Source organism: Pteronotus mesoamericanus, unplaced genomic scaffold (assembly GCF_021234165.1).
Source record: "Pteronotus mesoamericanus isolate MK-2021 breed Mesoamerican mustached bat unplaced genomic scaffold, CSHL_Meso_final scaffold_118, whole genome shotgun sequence".
Taxonomy (NCBI): Eukaryota; Metazoa; Chordata; class Mammalia; order Chiroptera; family Mormoopidae; genus Pteronotus; species Pteronotus mesoamericanus.
Genome location: NW_026555301.1, coordinates 4,336,304 through 4,349,640, shown reverse-complemented (window position 1 = coordinate 4,349,640; position 13,337 = coordinate 4,336,304).

Genomic DNA, 13,337 nt, shown 5'->3' with positions numbered 1-13,337 from the left:
AGCAGTGAGGTTGTGCTTTGGCCCCAAGCTAGGATTTGGGAGAGGGCTGGGTGCATAAGCTGGGTGATATTCAGGCAGCTCTGAGCAAGCACTGGCCACATCCAGAGCCGGACAGCAGGGCATGCCTGCCTGGTTCGATTCGCAGAGGGCCCACCCGAGAGGAACCAGGGCAGCTGGGGATTCTCTCACAGGTGCTTCAGCAGCGGTGACCAAAAGCTCCCTCCAAGCATGGCACTGCCCCCATCTGCCCGCGAACAACATCGCGCCAAGAATTGAACTGGGGTTGTGCCCGGGAGTCTGCCGGGAGCCCCCTAAGCCTCCTGAGGCCTGAAGAGGGAGCGCAGGACTTCAGGGTCTGTGGGACTGTGAGGAGCCAGAGGAGCAGAGCTCCAAGAAGGAGACCTCCCTTGGCTCTGCTCCGGGCCTCACTGGTCCTCCAATCCTGGGCGGTCCCTCCCTGCTCTGGATTTTGCTGCACTGTTGGGACACCGCCAAGGTCAGCCACTGGGAGTGGCAGGCCTAGTGCCTGAGCAATAAGGTAGCACTGGTCAAATTTGCCCTTTTCGTTTCTTTCTTTTTAGCTCTGGAATGAAACACAAGTAATACTGAACTACAGAGTCTGGTATATATAAAAATAATAGTTTTTGAGAAGCAAGACCCAAAGCCAAGTGTTCAGCCCTATTAAAACATGTCCAAGTGATGGGGGACTCAAGAGTTGGAAAATTTTAATTTAGGTAATGGCTAATAAGCTTAGTAATCAATGCATGTAAAAAGCTATTGTTCCAGGAACTGCAGGTATGACCCACCTTTGACTCCAGGAGACCATACACAGTTCCACCTTTGTGCCTCAGGAGGACCACAAGTAATTAAGATGGTATCTGAGCCATTGTACTCCAGGGTGAGACACCCACAGCCCAGGACACAGATGAAAGAATGCTGCAGCTTTTATCTGATTAACTTTTTCCCTGAATTCCAGACCTCTTACCTACACTTTTCTTCTCCTTATAAAAAGGATCAGTTTAAAATGGAATGTTTTTTAATTTTTATTTTTTGTTAAAATATACTTGTCTCCACCTTCCCACCACCACTTTCCCTTGTCCCCCTCCTCCACCTCCCTCCCTCAATCCTTCCCCACTTTTGCTTTGTCCATGGGTCCTCCACACAGGTTCCTTGACTTGACCCTACCCTTCCCTTCCCTTTTCCTGCCCCGCCTCCCTCCTTGCCTCTGACTCTGTTGGGGTTTTTTTTCAACACTGCTGGTTATATTTTCCTTGCTGGTTTGTTTTGTTGTTTAGGTTCCACTTATAGGTGAGATCATATAGTATTTGTCTTTCGCCCCCTGGCTTATTTCACTTAGCATAATGCTCTCTAGTTCCATACATGCTGTCTCCAAAGGGTGGTAGCTCTTTCTTTCTTTCTGCTGTGTAGTATTCCATTGTGTAAATGTACCACAGTGTTTTGATCCACTCATCCACTGATGGGCATTTAGTTTGCTTCCAACACTTGGCTAATGTAAATTGTGCTGCTATGAACACTGGGGTGCATAGGTTCTTTTGAATTGACATTCTGGGGTTCTTAGGGTATAATCCCAGCAGTGGAATCGCTGGGTCAAAAGGCAGTTCCATAAAATGGACTTTAAGATGGTCTGTTAGGGTACATAACCCACCATCTTCTCATATCGCTAGCCACCTGAATAAAATGCCCGTAAAAGATTCAATCCCCATCTCTGCTTATTGGTTTTAGTAGTGATAGGCAGCATGAATGCACGCTTATCCAGTTTCACAAGGAACTATGTTAATATTTACTTAAAATGTATTTAAAGCAAAAGAAAAAAATGTCCAAAGATAAATGACAAACTGGGGAAAAAATTGCAACTTATATCATAAAAGTTTAATATGGAGTCAGCAAACTTTTTTCCAAAAAGAGCCACAAGGTAAATAGTTAAGTTTTTAGGCCATAAAATCTCTGTTGCAACTACTCAACTTCTCTGTTGTTATGTGTAAGTAACAAAAGACAATGATTGTGGCTGTGTGCCCATAGAATTTTATTTAAAAAAAATAAGTCAGTAGGCCTGAGTTAGCCCACAGGCCATAGTTTAGTCTAACTTAGCCAATATATAAAGAGCTCCTAGAAATCAATAAGACAACCCAATAAAAAAATGAACAAAGAATATGAACAGATTGTTGTTTTAAAAAGGAAACTCAACATTACTTTTTAATTTTTTAAAACATAAATGGCATCTTAGTGTAAAAAAAAAAAAAAAAAAAAAGGAAACCCAAAGTCCCTAAAGATATGGCAAACGTCTACTTCACATATGGTAAGAGAAATGGAAATTAAAAACACTGAAGTATCATTTCTTCTCTGCCAGAATGGCACTTTTTTCAGGTGCTGACACACTACATTGACAACACTGGGAGACAGGTCTGTTGCTGGTGGGAGCACAAAGAGGACACCCTCTAGGAGGAAAGCTGTCTGTATTTGTCCTTCATGGCCCCCAGCAACCTCATTGCTGAGCATGGGTCCTACAGGAGTACCCAGGTACCACGAAATGATCTGTTTTCAATGGTATATCAGAGGAGCTGCTAATGCTATGTTTGGAATCATGAAAATATTGGAAATAACCCACCCAGGAGCCAGTTACAGGAATTCTGCTTTAGGCACACCATGGAATACCACATAGTTGTTAACAGGAATGGGAGGCTCTGAGGTTGATGTAGGAAAATGTTTATGCTGGTAGACATTGTTGGGGGTAATGAGGAACAATGTACAGTACAGAACTGTGTGTGCAGTGTAAGGTCTTGGTGTAGGAACCAGGTCTGGCAATAAGCTGCCTATCTGTGTGTTTGTATTTACATAAAGAAACACCGAAAGGGAAAGATCCCTAAGAAACCAGTAAAAGTGCTTACTTACCTGGGGCCAGGTACAGAAAGAAGAGAGAAAACTTTCAATATGGATCATTGTAGTTTTTAAACCCTGTGAGAATATATTTTCTATTCATAAAACTTAAATTGTTAAATCAATGTATGTAGTTTTGATGAGGAGTGAGGAGAATAAGTCAAATGCAAAGGAGTATATAATATATATTGACTTCGCAATTTGTGGGGGAAAAGACATGTCTCTTTATGTGTGGAGTATCTCAGCAAGGACAACCACCCCCCCTAAAAAAAAAGTGCTGGCAATGGTGGCCTCTGGGAGCAACAGAGGGCCAGTGGTTGGAGGGAGACTCTTCCTCGTTGATCCTTTTGGATAGTGGGATTTTTTTTCTTTACCATACATATGGTTTGAAGTTTTCAAATCAAAAAAAGAGATGAAAAAGAAAGTAATACAACAGCTGCCCTCCACCCCCAGCCACAGAAACATACACGCACATACATACAGTGTCTGCCATGAGCCCTCATAGGTGGGCACACTGCCTATCAAGTCCTTGAGATGGTCCATGCCAGCAACTGGAAAACATTGATGTGGGCCCACAGTGCTCAACATTGGAGTTAACCCTATAAAATCCTCTCAGCTGGTTGCCAGCCTTTGCTTGAATAACTCCCAGGACAGGAAACTAACCACCCTACAGGCAGAGCATTCCATGGCCAGATGGTTCAGTTGAAAAGCTCTTCCTCACTCAGCGAGTGTACCCCCCTGCCCTTGGCACCTGCCCTTAGGGTCACCTGTTCCCTCTGCCTGGGAAAGCCACATAAGCACACAAACCAGGGTGCCTGGGCTGTTCTTCAGGCTGAGCAACCCTGGCTCCTGTGGTAGCCTCTATTGGGTAACTTAGGCAAGGCCACTTCCCTCTCTGAAGCCATATGGATAACATATCCCCTCCACAAGACTGCTGTGAGTCCCCTGCCAGTCTCTTCTGACTCTTTCCTTTATTCCATGCTTTGGTCATATTAACCTTTGGTGTTGCCCAAATTAGTCAAGACTCAGGGTCTTTGTACCTACTGTTCACTCTACCTGGAAAGCTCTTACTATATCTGCATCTTCCCATCCTCAATTTCTTAGCAGAAATGTGAGCACAGAGCTCCCCAACCATCCTGTTTGCTATCTTCCCATTTTATTCTGGAGTCATCTTACCTTCTTTGTTGCTTTGCTTATTATCTGCCTCCCCAGTATATATGAACCTAAGAAAACAAGGACCTTGTCTGCTCCATTTACCACTGAATACCAGTGCTTAAAACAGTGTTTGGCACATAGTAGGTGTTCAGTAAATATACAACTGGATGAATGAATCCTGAGCCTGAACACTCTACCATGTAGGGATAAGCCAGAAGGGGCCACAGGCTCACAGGGCCATGGTCCTAAGTATCCAGCCCTGGAGTCTGCCCTGAGCAGCCTCCATGCCAAGGCACCATCACCAGCCCCCACCCTTTTGCCCCTTTGCTCTCTCATTCACTACACAGGGCAGAGGTGAAGCCAAGAGGCCACCGTCACACAGAAAGATCAAGGCTCTCAACTCAACTTAAAATAGTTTATTGCCTAATTGCTCTGCTCTTTAGTGAAGTTTGTTAGCAGAAGGGATTCTGCAGCAGCTAGGCCAGCCAAGGAGAAAATTGGCATTGCAGCCAGAGGGAATTAAAGAGGCAGAGCACAGCCCTGACTGGTGTGACTCAGTGGATTGAGTCCCAGCCTACAAACCAAAAGGTCATCGGTTCAATTCCCAATCAGGGCACATACCTGGGTTGCAGGCTGAGTCCCCAGTGCTGGGGGTGTAAGAGGCAACCACACATTGATGCTTCTCTCCCTCTCTTTCTCCCTCCCTTCTCCTCTATCTAAAAATAAATAAATAATATTTTTTAAAAAATGAAATAAAGAGGCAGAGCACTGAACTACCACTGCTCCCAGCTGCCCAGAGGCCCCCTACACCACTCCCCACCCAGCACTATGGGATGCCACAGCCACGTGCAGCACATAGACAAGGTAGGGGAGCACCAGCACTGAGCTCTTATACATACACACACACGTGGGTCTGCCAGGAGGTGCTTGTATGTTGGGATGAGCTGATGCTCCTGAAGCATGTTTGGACCTCTCTGTGGTGTGCTTCCCTAAGCATTGCTGTGCTTTCTTTAAGTCATGCTTTTGAATAGGGAACACATGCAAATGATGTTTTAACTGAAGGTATAGATGGCTTTGCAGATAACACGAGTCTCTCTTTCCCCCATCCTGATCCCAGACCACCAATTTCCTTCCCCAGGCATAGGGGGTTCTGTGTTCTGTGGGCCCTTCTAGAAATATTTTATGTTTATATATGCATAGAACTGTTTTTATACAGATGATCACACACTATAAACACTATTCTGCTTTTTTCCCCACTTTGTATATCTTGGAGATTCTTCTTCATCAGAGCTTATCTAGAACTTTCTCTCTTTATAACAACTGCATCATCATACCATTGAATAACTGTCCTTTGATTTCTTTCATCAATCTCCTATTGCTAGACATCAAGGTTGTTTCCAACCTGATGCTTTATAAGCAATGTCTCTATCTCAATCCACATACCTACCTCATTTTCCCATGTAGGAGGGTATATGTGTGTAGAATTGATATTCTTTTTCAAAATCAAGTTTGTTTGTTCCCACCTGCAAAGCAACACTCACATTCTACGAGACTAGGAAGACTACCACAACCATAAGATTTAGGAATAACCTCAGTTACACCCAGCTCCTATTCCATGCTAACTCTGACTTCTATTTTACCCAAATGGGTTTGTAGCATTCAGACTATTTTCAAGCTACTTTTTTTCTCACTCAACAATAAATGATGCTCATCCGCCACCTAAGTAAACAGCTATGCCTTTTGTTTTGAGGGCTGACTAGCATGCTATTGTGTTCTACTACAGCGATTCAACCACTTTCTTAGTGGAATCCAGATTGTTGCCAACTTTCTTTTTATTATAAGTTGTACTATAGGAAAATTCCTTGAAGCCAAGACTGGGTATATATCCTTTATTCTGTCCTTGGAGCAGCTTCCCAGAAATGGACCTTCTAAGTCAAAGGATGTATACTTTTGTTTTGGTTGCACATTTTTAAATCATTTGAAATTTATTTGTGTATGTGTGTTTCTGTTGTGCGTCTGTAGGCCTGTGCCTGTAGTTCATGCAGGTACTGAAGCGAATCTGTTGTGTGGCTTTGCAAGAATGGGCGTGTGTGCTGTCTATCACACACACCTGAATTAAGCCAACTTTCCTCTGTCCTGGACCCTCTCAGTAGCCAGCATCAGAAACCCAACCCAGACTGGCTTTATAACATGGTAAAGAAGTCCAAGTCATTGGAAGTCCAGGACCTCAGGCCCACTAGGATGCAGATGATGAAAAAAGTCCATTCAGAAGCCTGTCCCTGGGTTCTAGTTTTCATCTGTGCCAGCTGCATTCATGTACTGGCCCTCCCACGTAGAGGTAAAGACTGACTGCAATGAGCTCCAGGCATACAGCTTCTCACTTATGACCCCAGCACCTTCTCTTTTTCCTACTGGTGCAAACAAAAGCTTGGGATTTCCTCTCATGGGACCAGGTAAGATCATATGACTGCCCTGAATTATCACTGCATCCAAGGGACCATGGTGCATTCATTGGCCAAGCCTGGGCCACAGGCCACCTCTGCTTCCAGAGGTTGGAGGTAGCCCATCTGCTCCACCCAGCCCAACTCTGAAAGCAACCTCCAGAGCCCAACCTTGTTCACTGTGTCCCTGCCCACATCTGCCCACCTGCAGGTCAACAATGAAGAGGTCAGCAGTCAATTATTCTCACTAGTTGTCTCACCCCTAGGATAGCTGCAGTCTCAAAGGAGACTTCCAGAAATCCAAAAGGCTTCCAGCCACACAAGAGGAGAGGAGCTAGGGGGAAGAAGCGTGGTTTCAAGTGAGAGAAATCACAGAGAACAAGGCTTGACTTGCTTTGCTTTTCTTTTTTCTTTTAAGAAGAAGCCTCAATTATTTTTTTAAATCCTTACTTGAGTACATATTTATTGATTTTAGAGACAGAGGAAGGGAGAGAGAGGGAGGGAGAGAAACATCATGTGAGAGAGAAACATTGTTTGGCTGCATCCTGTCCACACCCCAACCAGGGATCAAACCCTCAACCTAGGTATCTGCCCTGACTGGGGATCGATCCCACAACTTTTGGTGCACAGAGTGACACTCCCATCAACTGAGCCATCCAGCCAAGACTTGACTTGCTTTTCTTTGCAAAGCACTAAATAATTTTGTAAAAGGGGTGTAACTGGGAAACATTTGACTACTTCACTGGTACTCAAACATCAGTAAATGTCCCACTACTGTTCCTATTTTCCTTCATGGTCCCTCTCAACCTAAATGAAGGGAGGTCACTTGAGGCTGAGACTGAACCTTCACCATAGGTGATGCTTCCAACCCCAGGTTCCAACAGGCTAGAAATCCAACAGGATTTCTGTGCTTCAGTGAACTTCTATTCATTCTGCAAAACTTAACCCAAAGTTGCTTTCTCAGGGAAGCCTTCCCTGGCTCCCTCTGGCAGAGTTAGTATCTCTGTCCACTGACAGGTCTAGGGTGACCCACCTCTGTCCTCTGAGCATCCGTCATCTATCACTGCTCTGTTCTGGGGACGTGGTCTAAGCCTCTGACTTCCCCCAGCCTCATATCCCTTCAGTCCATAAAAGAGAAATTTAGGGTGAAGTGGATATTTTGATCACCTAAAAACAAAAATGTTTACATTCATTCAATCAGTGTATATTGAGCAACTAAAAAGGAGCAGGCCTTGTGCTTGGTACCCTGAAAGAGATCATAGTAATCAAATATAAGAAATAAATAATGCATTACAAAGAGTGATGGATGAAGGAGGGACAACATAACACAGAAGCATGGGTGTGGAGCCAGACTACCTGCGTTTGAATCACAGCTCTATCAATTACCAGTGAAGTGAGTATTGCCAAGTCACTGAACCTCTCTGAGCCTCAGTTTCATCATCTGTAAGGATAATAGCAGCCCCTTCCATTTTCATCTGCTAGGAGGATTAAATGGGCCATTGGAGGTGAAGTACCTTAGAGCAGTGCCTAGCCCATGGCAGAAACTGTATATGTGTCTGTTCAGCGAACACCTGAGTATAGGTAGAAGGGGCACCTATCTTCCTTGGTAGGTCAAGAAAGTCTAGTTTTTGAGCAGAGGCTGGAGGATAAATAAAAATTAACCATGAAAGAAGAGCAGAAGCATTCCAAGCAGAAGGAGCCACATGTGCAAGACCCTAACCAGCTGGCATTTCAGGGCTGGACCTCCCACCTTTGCATATCATGATTTACCTGGATGAGAAGAAATGGAAGGGATGGAGGGAGGGGCAACCTCCATATGGTGTGGGGAAAAGGATGACTCTTTGTATGTAAAGCATAACAAGAACAGGATACAAAATAAAAGATATTCAAAATTGGATGTGCATTAAATTTCCAAATACAACACTTTAAATATGTAAATGAATCTTGAACTGGCTTCTACACAGTTGTGTGTGTGTGTGTTGTTTTTTTTTTTAATACCAATATATCATGTGTCATGCTTGAGCTGGCTAAATACAGTGCCTCATCAAGGTTTGTTTTATGGATCCACTCTCTAGGCACTTGATAGTCACTGTGGATGAGACACGCAGGTACTCAAAAGTGAGAGTGTATAACTGTTCTGAAATTATGCTGTGGTGTATGCAACCTCCCTGCTTCAGCGATGGCTGTGATACTTGGAAGGAAACTCTGGCAGCAGCGAGTGAAGTTGAAGATGCATGGCCCATGACCCCAGTTCTTCTGTTTCCCCAGATACAGCTGAAGGAGCTCTTCCCCACACACGAGTAAACCAAAAAGTCAGGCACAAGTCTGTGCATCAGAATGTCATTTGTTTCACAGTTTGGAAACAACTTGTCTGACAGAATTCACAAGTAAATGATGTTGTTTATATATACAGTAGCTAGCAGTATCAACACAGAAAGTCCCTCAAACAAAATTGAGTGAAAAACAGCAAGTTGTGGAAGAAAAGGATCAGTAGGCACCCATTTGATTAATTTAAAGCAAACAATACATGTCTATTTGCTGCAATGATAAACACAAAATTCAAGATAGTAGGATAGTAGCTACCTGCTGTGGGAGTCAGGGGAGGGAATTAGGAAGGGAGGTCACATGGATGGTTTCATTTTATCTGCGATGTTAAATTCATAAAGTTGTTCTAAAAATACCTATATGAGTGACTGTGGGAAAATGGTAAAACTGCGACAAGCTGGTGGTAGGTGTACCACCAGTTAGTTTACTGATTCTTCATATTCTTGAGTACAAATAGTGAAGATGGCCAGATGCCTCCCTAATACCCACTTTCTTTCTTTCTTTCTTAGTGATTTATTGGGGGCAGCATGTGCCCAGCTCAAAAGAAAAAAAAAAACAAACCCTGCATATTCCAGGATCCCTTACAGTGTGGAGGCCAAATCAGCAATTTTTAGTGAACAAGGTGAAAGCAAGAGTTATTAACGGAAGCCTATGGGAAAGCTCCTCAAACAGAGGCTGTAACAACTGACAGCATAGTTTCTTTTCACTCTTCACCCCTAGCCCTTCCTCTATCTTCCTACCTAAGACTAGAGAGGACAGGACTGTTGGAGCTACAGCTGCCATTGTATGACAGCAAGGCCACCTTGAGGATGGGAGCCAAGACTAAGATAGCAGAGCATAAATGTAGAGGGAGCTGGGCACTGATGAGATCATGAAGCCTGGCATGAGCCCTCAACTGTTGCCTCCTGACCTCACTTTATCAGGGGAAAATAATTTCTGTATTTAAGCACCTTGGATCGGGATGTAGCCACAGACAGCAACGACTCCTCAAAGCACACTCAGGGCCTGCCATCTCTTACTATGAATGCAGGCAATAGATGTCCCAAGTCCCTTCCTTGCTAATCCTCTTCTGCTCTTTGCCTTTCCAGAGTCTACGGTTCAAACTTGGTGAGCCTGCCTTTTTGTTTCCCCCCTCCTTTTCTTGCCAAATAATAAAATTTCAGCATTAAGCCTTAAAAACTCTAAGTCTTTCCTATGTTGGTAAAAGAAATCTCAGCAAGCCCTGGCTGGTGTGGCTCAGTGGATTGAGTGACAGCCTGCGAACCAAAGGGTCACCAGTTCAATTCCCAGTCAGGGCACATGCCTGGGTTGCGGGCCAGGTCCCCATGAGGGGGTGTGTGAAAAGCAATCACGCATTGATGTTTCTCTCCCTCTCTTTCTCTCTCCCTTTCCCTCTCAAAAAATAAATAAAATCGAAAGAAAGGAAGGAAGAAAAAAATCTCAGCAAGATTAGAAGGAAAATGTTCCCACTCCCCTACAGCTGGAAGAACTCAGACATTCTTTGGAATCACAAAGCTGGTTCCAGTAAGTGGATAATTAAGATGTTCACCAAAAGAAGTATATATGTTCTCGTCTTCAGTATGGAGACTGATGAGAAAGTGTAAACTCCTGTTCTACTTTCTGTCCATACAAAAATGCCCTTAGAAGGGTTATTTGTACCAAGGAGCCTTTGGGCCTGGCTGCTGTGTCCTGTGAAATGGGACCTACATCCCCTTTAAGGTTGCAAGGCCCATATGGAAAGTCATATTGTGATCATTTCTCACTCTGCAGGCAATACTTACAGGTAATATTTAATGTGACCTGTTATTTTCTAGAATTTCTGGATCAAACCATAAGAAGCTTATTGCCATTTACAAAAAGGAAAATAATTACAAATAAGACGTTGAATTCCGTACTTAAACCAAGATGCCAAGAGTCCTGTCTCATTAAAATCAACACTGATCTAGCAGTCTTTGCTCATGAGGTTCCCCTGTCCCCTAAAATGTCTTCCTACTCTGTGCCCCTTCATTTTACTAACACCGGCTCCCCCTTCAAGCCCGCCCAGAGTCTCCAATGCAAAAGGATCTTGCCTGTAGCAGAGCTGGGTCTCTTTCTCCATGCCTTTGGTCCCCAAGCCCCGGTGTCACTCCCTCTTCGTTCACATTCAGCAGGGTTCCTCTAGTCACAAAGCACAGAAGCCCGATTCAAAGTGGCTTGAGCAAAAAAGAAGATGCATTGGCCCCTGTGCCTGAAAATTCAGCAGGATCACACTCAGGCACAGAAGGATCCAGGTGCTGGGTATTCACTTCAGTGCTTTGTTCCCTGTATTTGCTCTGCTGTACTTTGGGTTGGCTTCATCCTCAGAGAGGTACTATCAAAGATGTAACAGCAGCTTTAGACAATATTCCACCAGCCCAGCCAACCCTGAAGAAAGAGAAGCCTTGTTTTCAAGGTCCAGAAGTGGCTCACTGATTCTGATCAGCTAGGCTCAAATCTCACTTGCATCTCTGAGCCAATTACTGCAGCCTCTCATGGGCTATGCCGGGGCTTATTGGTGAGCTAGGGGAGGGTGGGGCCCTGAGAATGCAGGAGGGCCAGTCCAGGAAAGTGAGAATGGGGCTGTCAGGAGACTAAGCTGTCACAAAAGAGCACAACAATGTGAGGCTGAAATTTGTTTTCTTGATTGCTGTCTTTGTCTGGACCACCACACAGTAAGTAGGTGCTCAGGAAGTCTGTGGAATGACACAAATGGGGGAATACAAGGTGAAGCCTGGGAGATATCACTTCGATCATGTGCCATTAGAATTTCTCTGATATTTCAATTCCCATATATACAGGGGCCAGGCAGAAAACAGATGATTGGTACAGGTCATGGGACCTGTCAGAACTAAAGAGAAAAATGTCCCAGTTTTGGGATTGTTGCATCTTTTTTTAAAGAAACTGATTATCTGGGAATGTATGTGAAATCTAATATTTAAATTCTGACAATGTAAAAAAATTTAAGCACGCCCTGGGTCATCTCTGCTTTTGAGGATGAGAGTCAATATTTGAAGTTAGAATGTGAGGGGAGGATTAGAAGCCTTCCAGAAGGCCACCTTTTGGGGTGGAGGACTGCTTGAATGACTACGAGAGGGCAGTTACCTCACACAAACCCCAGGGGCAGGCAACAGTGTGAGGGCCCAGCCCAAGAGGAGGGTCATCTGCCCTGGGTGGCTCTCACATTTTCCACCTGAAATCAGGCCTGTCTTCCCCAGAATGCCCTTGAGCCCAGCAGATTAGAACTCGCTTTGCATCCCAGGGCATCCCAGTCACTGATGACAGCTTAACTGAGGCAGCTTTACACACTCTTTACAGCAGGTGATCGTGTCTTGATTTGCTGGATACATTTCAGCTGAGTCACCAGCTCCCAATATGAGAAATAAAACACTGGCCACACTTGGGGCTAGCAGTACCTCCTTAGATACAGGAAGTGTTCCCACAAGCTGCCCCAGCGCTCCCCACCCTGACCCTTGCCAAGGTCCTGCTTAGAAACAGAGGGTAGGCAGCCCCCTTAGATGGAGAAGCTGCTCTGTGCCAGGCCCTGCACAGGATGGTGTAAGAGGCTCCATAGAGGTCTAGGAGACCTGATCAGTGCCACATTACAGGTGGGGAAACCAAGACAGAGAGCAAGGGGCCCTGCCAAGGTCACATGTGAGGGAAAGGCAGAGCTGGCACTAGAACTGGGTTGTCTGCTCCACGTACAAATGGTGTGCATTCTGGACTCCACTCTGCCATAAATGCCAGGATGCTCTCTATCCCCTCCCTGGCAATCCTTTGGTGGGTGGGGTTTCTCTGCACCCCGAGACTGGCTGTGGAGTGGCTGCAGTTTCTTCACCTGCAGTGGCCCCAGAGACAAGGCTTGAAAACCATTCTATGCAGGTGTTTCTGTGAGTCTTGGCCATGGTGTACAGTGGATAGAGGCCTAAGTCAAACCTTACCCTGACCTAGCCGTAGGACTTCTCTATGCCTCAGCTTCCTCATCTGTTAAGTGTGTGTCTTAATAGCAGGGGACTGTGTAACCTACATGTAATGTTTAGAACTACCAAGACCACGGCCCTCTGAATGACAAATAAATGTCATCTCCTGGGATAGCCAACTACCAGCCTTCAGTTCCAACACAGGGCCCCTCCAGATGGCCCTGCCTTCCTCTTCAATGTGACACCAGCTCCAGTTCACACCTTCCACACTCAGTGCTGATAAGGTGCAGTGTGGAAAGCTTCTCTTCCCTGGGCCCACCTCCCAGCTCTACCTCCCACAAGACAATAGCTGGACCTCTCTGAGCCTTGGAGTCCTCATTCGTAAAGTGGGGATCAGTGAAGAATACCTGTCTTGCAGAGTACTTACCAAGACTGTAGCAGGATGATCTCTGTTGGATGGCCCACGGGTATGAATGAAGGTAACTTGGCTCTAAGGGGAGACTGGCCCACTGAGTCACAGCAACCCCATGAAACCCAGAAGAGCTTACCTTACCCCTGCCCTGCTGGGACTGGAGCTGGCGGCAGA